The sequence below is a fragment of the Quercus robur genome, chromosome 5 (genome assembly GCF_932294415.1).
Source record: "Quercus robur chromosome 5, dhQueRobu3.1, whole genome shotgun sequence".
In the NCBI taxonomy this organism is placed as follows: domain Eukaryota; kingdom Viridiplantae; phylum Streptophyta; class Magnoliopsida; order Fagales; family Fagaceae; genus Quercus; species Quercus robur.
The window spans coordinates 54,392,044-54,400,974 of NC_065538.1; the positions used below are offsets into that span (position 1 = coordinate 54,392,044).

The 8,931-nt window shown below is 32.5% G+C and overlaps 1 long non-coding RNA gene across 1 annotated transcript; it reads left to right on the forward strand.

The window, feature by feature from the left end:
- The first annotated feature begins 2,288 nt into the window (after positions 1-2,288).
- LOC126728965 (uncharacterized) lies at positions 2,289-4,061 on the forward strand. The gene is made up of 2 exons (XR_007656438.1): positions 2,289-2,616; positions 2,707-4,061. It is a non-coding gene; the product is annotated as an uncharacterized LOC126728965 (long non-coding RNA).
- The last annotated feature ends 4,870 nt before the right edge of the window (positions 4,062-8,931 follow it).

Sequence of the window (8,931 nt, forward strand, 5' to 3'; positions counted from 1 at the left end):
TTAGGAAATGCTAATGCTACTCTATTTTACAATTCTAAAAACTCACTTTATCATTATATCATCCTATTTTACAATACCTCCACATCCCAAACTTCTATTTTCCTCTTTTACTCATTAAAATAATATATTTACAAAATAAAACAATATATATCAAAATTATATCTTCTCTCTCATCTCTCTCCTCTCTCTCATTTTCAGCTCTCTTCCAGATAAACCCCAGAAACCTCACAACAACCCACACAGCAACCTAGAAACCTCAGCCCCGAAACCCATGGCCACCACCATCACCACGACAACCCCCCACCTTCACCACCATGAACCCACATGACCCATAATAAAAACCCCGCACCCTTCCACCACCCCACGGCAACCCCAGAAACCTCAGCCCCGAAACCCATGGCCACCACCATCACCACGGCAACCCCCCACCTTCACCACCACGAACCCACATATGACCCATAATAAAAACCCCACCCCCTTCCACCACCACCACCACCACGGCAACCCCCAACACCACCACCATGAACCCACAAAAAAAAATCCATCACAAAATCAAATCAAACCAATAGCAAATTCCAAATCCACAAGATGACCCACAAAAAAAAATCAAGTCAAAATTTACACAAGCCTAGCTACAAAACGATCTCGTCGCTGCAAACCAAAAATACCCAGAAATCGCCACCATACCACGCCGATCTGACTTCCCAGTCTCACCTCCATGCCGGACGCACGACCCACGCCAGAAAAGCCCACTGTGAGAGAGAGACGTGATGAGAGAGAGAAGCCGTTGTGGTGAGAGAGAGACGTGATGAGAAGCCGTTGTGGTGAGAGAGCCGTTGGGGAGAGAGGAATGAAAAGAAAAACAAAGGGAGAGAGAGAGAGTTAGAAAATGGGGAATAGAAAAATAATATAACTTTTAGAATTGTGCTACAGTACTATTCTACCTTTAGAATTGTACTGTAGCACAATTCTAAATATTTTTGCAATACTTCCTTATGGCATTCTCTGAAGCAGTGGTTATTTGATGCATTTATGCTAAAATGCCCTTAGATATGGCATTAGCATCTTCTGATGCTAATGCTCTTAGAAAAGCTAATAAATTATTGGAAATAAATTAATCAACCACATATTTATTTGGTTAAAGCTTAAAATCAATGAGCTATACCCCTAGGCTCGAGGTCCTGTCAACCTATAACAACTTATAGTTGCAAAAACTAAAATGTTAGAAATTTTAAGAAGCAGTTTTTGTGTAATCAATCTTGAAATTATCATGGAAATTTTTAAGGTATTCTTACTATATATAGTTCCAAAAATAACATAATTGTTAAACTTGGTTGTTTGTTTTGAGCGGAAAATTTTAAATTCAATAGAATATGCATAAATTAGGTTAATTGCTAAAGTTTGAGGTTAGTGAATTATGTGTCTTTGTTCATGTAGGTTGCTCATGAGGTGTCATGGTTTTGAAAATTTTGGTTGGAAAGATTTTCTCTTAGCCAGTAGTATTTTTTTTTTTTTTTTGAAACATAATTAATGTTTTATTAAATGAAGTAGTCATTATGATTGCCCAGTTTGTGCGATTTAAGAATTTCTAACATGGATTTTGATTTGATGGTGATTTGTGCATGAAGTTATAGTTTGGATGTTTCAGCATTAGGTGTTTGTGGAAATGTCCAAATATAAATATATATATATATATATATATATATTTGAGAGAGAGAGAGAGAAATTACATCATATCACTCACAATTTCTTCTACCGCATAAAAAGAGGCAATAGCTTTTACTATAGTGCGATTGGTTTGGAGAAATTACATTCTTTTTATGGTGTATCATATTATTTATCCCCATTTTACTAAAAAAATTTTACTTATTTAAAATTGTTGAGTCAGTATTCAATTTTTATTTAAAACTTTACAATTTTGAACAAGTAAATATCTTTTATTAAAATAATAAACCACATCACTTATTCCCGATAAAAACCTAATTTCTCCTTGGTTTGGTCAAGTGTTGCTTTTTGTTAAGCCAAAAAGGCTGGTTTGGCTGAAGTGTGAAAACAAAATTGGATAAGGAAGAAAAAGAAGGAAAGGAGGAGACCAAGTCAAAGACAAAACTGAGACTTCCATAAAAAAACTGAGACTTCCATAAATATCGTCCGGCAGTGGGTGGGATGTGAAGACGGATAGGACAAGCACATAAAGTAATGTTTGCAGAAGTGAAAGGTAGTGAGATAATAATATATAAACGGATTGTTCTATGGTACCCTCATTTTTTTTTAGGGGGTACCGTACCCAGCCAAATCTTGACCCTCAATTGTAATAGTTTTAATCCTGACCGTATATATAATTTTAGTGAATACCAATTACCGGTAGAGCAAGTTTCCATATAAAAGCAAAAGCAAAACCTAAAAAAACCAAAACAGCTCTGTTTCTCTCTTGCGTTCACTCAATTCTGTGGGCGAACCAAGCTTTGTGTCCATCGATCTCCTTCCCGCGTTCCTTGGATTTGCTAACTGGTAAAGGCAAGGATCAAAACTAAACGCTAATTTCCAAATGATCAGTTTGGCTACATATCACTCCTCTCTCTATTTGATTTTGAGATCGTCGAATATGGGTATTGGGTATGGCTGTTTATAAAATTATTGGGATATGTTCTTAAGAGATTCTTCTTCTCAAGCTCTATTTGATATCTTTGTTTCTCCTTGAAATAGGTTGAGCTTTGCGATGATGATGAGTTTCTTGTTCCAGCCACTTGTGATGGGATTTGGTTAGTTGGTTTCCATCTAGGTTCTCTTATTAATGTATTTTTTCTCTCTAATTTGTGAAATTTACTCTGAATGCTTTAGGGACTATATTTGTTAAGTGGTACTCTGAATTCAAAACTTTGTGAATCTGGTGAAAGCGTAGATGGTCTTATGTGTATGATGATAAACTGGGCTTTAGGTGTTTGCCATTGCTTTACTGGTTTTGTAGGAAGTGCTTACAAGTCTTGAGGGCACATTCAGTGCAAAAGAGAATTGGAAATCTGCTTCTTAGATTACACTCGCAGAAATTAGTTGTGATAACTTATGTTCATTACTTTTGACTTTTATGTTATGGTTGATAATGTCTTGGGCATCATTTTAGCTAATAAATTTAATTGGGTCATCAATTATTTTTATTTTCAATTGTTTAGAAAAGTTGGTATTGGCAAGTTGGCACATAATGTGAATTAGAATGCTCACCTGTGCATTTTATAGTGGTGGAAGGGTTCTGCAAGTTTGTCACAATTGGACATTAATGTCATGGAGAACTTTTTTTTTTTTTTTTTTTGCATGCTTTCTAACATAATTAACTTTACTCCATCTCTTGTATAAAACCTTGACATTGAAGGACTTCTAGGAATATCTGTTTGAATGTAAAAATGTTGACTTGGTGTAGTTGTTGAGGGTTTGAATGATCTAATTATTTTTATTGATTAGTCTATGAGTCTGTAAACTTTAGGAGCAATACCAAGATCTTTGGGTTCCAACATTAAAGTTCAGAGTTGTCAAAATATGACTTGATTATTGATATTCAGTTATACTATTGGCTGAGGACAATAGCAAAAATATTTTATTTTTGTGTGTAGTATCATGTAATGTCTAAATTTTGGAGATACTACTACTATGTGTGTTGGACTATGCCCTCATTTGATTCTCTGGTTTGACATATTTTGATTATGTTTTTATTTCATAGATTTGGCTATTTTTACTTAGTTCCTTTTTTCCCCCTTACTAGGGAGATGTAGATAGTGCACTGGAGCAGAAGTCCGACAATAATAGATTAAAGGGAAGAGAGAATCAAGTTATCTCTGTGTTTAAGGAATTCTGTTAAGAGAAAAGAGAGTGTCGTCTAAGGTTGTTGAGTACTGCCAATCAGTTATTCAAAACATTGATAGCTTTAGCTCTTTCATGTCTTGTTATTTAATTTTGGTTGTTCAACAATTGTTAGTATCAAGTTATGATATTTTGCACTCAATGTTGAACTCAGATATTTAAAATATTAGCAAAAATTGAGGTAAATACCAAGTCTTGAATTTTATTTCCTTATTGTTGTTAAACGATAGAACTCATTAAAAATTTAAATTAAATTTAAAATTTGCTTGAAATAAAAATCTAATGTATGTCAATTAGATGGTAACTTAGAACATTGATCTTCTATGGATTTCTTTGGTTGATGAGAATTCCAAGGTTCCTTTGGCTTTCCTCAGTGAGGTAATATCTTCAAAAACTTGTAGTGAACCTATAATGAACACTTGCGATGTTCGCCTTTCTGGCTAAAACGTGAATATCCTAAGTCACAAATCGGTACTCTTGCATTGAGTCATTCTACAGTACCTACCTATTTTTTAAGTAGGTACCGTACCCACCCAAATCTTAGCCGTTTATTTTTATTGTTTCAATATTGACCGTTTATTTAGGTTTAGTGGTAAACCTAATATTAGCATAATGGGTAGCATATAAAAATAAAAACAAAACAAAAAAGAAAAGAAAGATATAGAGTACGAATGATTTGGTAAAAAAAAAATAGAGAACGAAAGAGGGCAAAAGCAATGTGCCACTACCACCGCTCACCATCCACAACCTTCAGATCATCTACCACTGTCATCGATAATAATATTTTTTAGTATTTGAGAAGTTTATTTATTTATGAGATTTAGGGTTTTTTTTTTTTTTTTTTTTTTTTAAAGGTTAGATTTGATCTAGGTATTTTAGAATTGAGGAGCTAGGTCTTGTGTAAGAATTGGGTTTTTTCTTTATTTTTTTCTTTTCTTGATTTTGGGTTAATTTGTTTGGGTATTTCAACTTGATTTGGTTTGGGTATTTAGGGTAATATGTTTGCTAGTTTCCAGTGATGATTTGGGGACAAAAGTCCAAGCACTGAAATTATATTAAGCATTCAAAAATATTGACAATTTGAAACTCTTTTTAATGCATGATTAAGCATTCTGTAATGTTTTTGTTCCCTTTATATTGATAATCATGCCTAGGAGGGTTGAGTTTTTGCCTACTTTGGCTGCTGTGTCTGCACTATTATTGTGGTATGTAATGTAGAGTCTTTGCATTTCAAAGGCATTTCGGTAAGTTTCTAGGTTTCGAGGGCATTACGGTCATTTTTTATGTTCTAAGCGTATTTAAGTAATTTTTTAGGTTGTGGGGTCATTTTTTAGGTTTTAGTGTCATTCAGTTATTTTTTAGGTTCTAAAGGTCTTCTAGTAATTTTGAAGGGTTTTAAAGGTATTTTGGTCATTTTCAAGTGTTATGGGGTATTTTTGTGTGATGTTGGAATCGCACAATGTGATGATGAAACCGTCAAATGTGAGAAAAAAAAAGTAAGGGAATTACCAAATGTGAGAAAAAACTGTCACATGTGATGTTAGAACTACGCAATGTGAGGATGGAACCATCAAATGTGAGAAAAAAGTAAGGGAACTACTAAATGTGAGAAAAGAACTGTCACATGTGATGTTGGAACGACACAATGTGAGGATGAAACCGTCAAATGTGAGAAAAAAGTAAGGAAACTATCCAATGTGATAAAAGAACTGTCATATGTGATATTGGAACAGCACAATGTGAGGATGAAATCGTCAAATGTGAAAAAAAAAGTAAGAAAACTACCAAATGTGAGAAAAAACTGTCACATGTGATGTTGAAACTGCACAATATGAGGATAGAACCGTCAAGTGTGAGAAAAAAGTAAGGGAATTACCCAATATGATAAAAGAACTGTCATATGTGATGTTGGAACCGCACAATGTGATGATGAAACCGTGAAATGTTAGAAAAAAAAAAAAAAAAAAAGTAAGGGAACCACCAAATGTGAGAAAAAACTATCACATGTGATATTGGAACTGCACAATGTGAGGATGAAACCGTCAAATGTGAGAAAAAATAGTAAGGAAACCACCAAATGTAAAAAAAAAAAAAAACTGTTACAGGTGATGTTGGAACTGCACAATATAAGGATGAAACCGTCAAGTGTGAGAAAAAAGTAAGGGAACCACCTAATGTGACAAAAGAACTGTCATATGTATTATTGGAACCGCACAATGTAAGGATAAAATCATCAAATGTGAGAAAAAAAAAGTAAGGGAACCACCAAATGTGAAAAAAAAAATGTCACATGTGATGTTAGAATTGCACAATGTGAGGATGAAACCGTCAAATGTGAAAAAAGAAGTAAGGAAACCACCAAATGTGAAAAAAAAATGTCACATGTGATGTTAGAATTGCACAATGTGAGAATAGAACCGTCAAATGTGAAAAAAGAAGAAAACCACCAAATGTGAGAAAAGAACTGTCACATGTGATGAAGGAACTGCACAATGTGAGGATGTAACCGTTAAATGTGAGAAAAAAGTAAGAGAACCATCCAATGTGACAAAAGAGCTGTCATATATGATGTTGGAACTACACAATGTGAGGATGGAACCGTCAAACATAAAAAATAAAAAACAATAAAAATAAAATGTAAGGGAACCACCAAATGTGAGAAAAAACTGTCACATGTGATGTTGGAACTACACAATTTGAGAATGAAACTGTCAAATGTGAGGAAAAAAAAGTAAGGGAACCACCAAATGTGAAAAAAACTATCACATATGATGTTAGAACTGCACAATGTGAGGTTGAAACCTTCAAATGTGAGGAAAAGTAAGAGAACCACCAAATATGAAAAAAGAACTGTCATATGTGATATTGGAACTGCACAATGTGAGGATGAAATCGTCAAATGTGAGAAAAAAGTAAGGGAACCACCCAATGTGACAAAAAAACTGTCACATGTGATGTTGGAACTGTACAATGTGAGGATAGAACCGTCAAATGTGAGAAAAAAGTAAGGGAGCCACCAAATGTGAGAAGAGAACTGTCACATGTGATGTTGGAACTGCATAATGTGAGGATAGAACCGTCAAATGTGAGAAAAAAGTAACCTGATGTAGTAGGTTACCTACTAGTGGGTACCGTACCCCCTTTTTTTTAGAGGGGTACCGTAGAATTACTCTATATAAACACATAAATATATATATATATATATATATATATATATATAGAAGGAAAGGAGGAGACCAAGTCAAAGACAAAACTGAGACTTCCATAAATATCGTCCGGCAGTGGGTGGGATGTGAAGACGGATAGGACAAACACATAAAGTAATGTTTGCAGAAGTGAAAGGTATGAGATAATAATATATAAACACATAAATATATATATATATATATATATATATATATATATATATATATATATATAAAAAGAGAGAGAAAGAGAGTTTAATAGAAATATTTAAACAATAATTTTTGTTATATAAATAAAATAATATATATTTTTATAACACTTTTTTATCTATATATATTTTCATAATACTTAAATAATGTAATAGAACAACATTACTAAACAGATCTTAAAATTAAAAAAATTTTATGTGCAAAATTTATATATTAAAAAAAATTTAAGTTAAATATAAAATTATTGATCAGGACGGCAGACTTTGGCATTACATGCTGGCCTCAGCATAGAATCTTGGACAACCTATCCAAAATTTAAAGCCATTAAAGAAAAGAAAACTTTTTTTTCTAAGATATAATTTTTTTTAAGACGTTCGGTCCGTTTAGATTGAATTTATTGTTGTTAAAATTGAAAACTGAAAATATTGTAATAAAATAATTTTAAAATGTGTAAATAATGTCTTGAGTCCCATTTTTAATTTTTTTTAATAAAGTGGTTGTGGGTTCCATGAACAATACTACTACAGTATATAAACAGTACTGCTACAGTAAAAATTGTCCCCTACCTTTCAGCAAAACATGTGAAAAAAAAAAAAAAAAAAAAAAAAAAAAATGAAGAAGAAGAAGAAGAAGGAGGAACGCAGCGCAATCCAAACCGCACCGAAAATTGACTAGCTAAAATTGATCAACCATAAGTTTAGGGCACTTCCCAGGGAGACCGAACTTTGGACATGGTCTACCATTAGAATTCATGACGTTATGACTGGCATAATAAATTTTCTAGCTAAGCTTCAGGCATAATAAATTTTCTAGCTAAGCTTCAGGCATAATAAATTTACCATTATGCTGCATGTGCTCTGGGACGTGTGGTATTGACAAAAGAAAGCTAGTTCTATGTATAAAAAGGGCCAATGAGTTTGTGCTACAGTACATTGGTTTGTTCAATTCTTTTTCTTTTTTTTTTTAATGAACTACGTCTGTTGAACTTGCTTATATAATAAAAAAAATATATTAATACAACAAATTGTTACAATATTTTCACAGCTATTGAGGTGTTAATTCCCATAAAATAATAGAATATCATATTAAAACAAACCACAACTAAAAATAAAAGTATTATAAAGAAAAAAAAGTGCTACATTCACAATATTTTTCACAACAAATCTTAAGTGGTAGATTATTATTGTAATTTAAACTTACCAATGAAATTACTTTTTTGCCTATCAATAACAACCCGTAACAACCTACTACTTATTATTTGTAATGAAAATATTGTGAATATAATATTTCTCTTTTGAAATTATTAGGACGTCTTGTTCTTGTTACAATATTTTCACAACTGCTGAAATATCAATTCTTTACAAGTCAAAATACAATATAACAAAGTTGTAAAGTTATTATGAAAATGTTGTGTCATTCTTTGTGTTTCTAGAAAAAAAAATTTATTAGTCAATTTTTGTTGAGTCAAAATTCACTGATTTACATACAATTTTCTTGGGTAGAAATTTTGTATTTTGTTTTGTATTTTTTTTCTTTATGCACCATTTTAAGTAAAAACATATATATTTACACACAAAAACAAAAACAAAAACAAAAACTTAGGATTAAAATACTTTTCGTCTTTTATGTTTGGGATTGTTCACAATTCTTCCTTAAACTTTAAAATCAAGCAATTTCCTCCTTA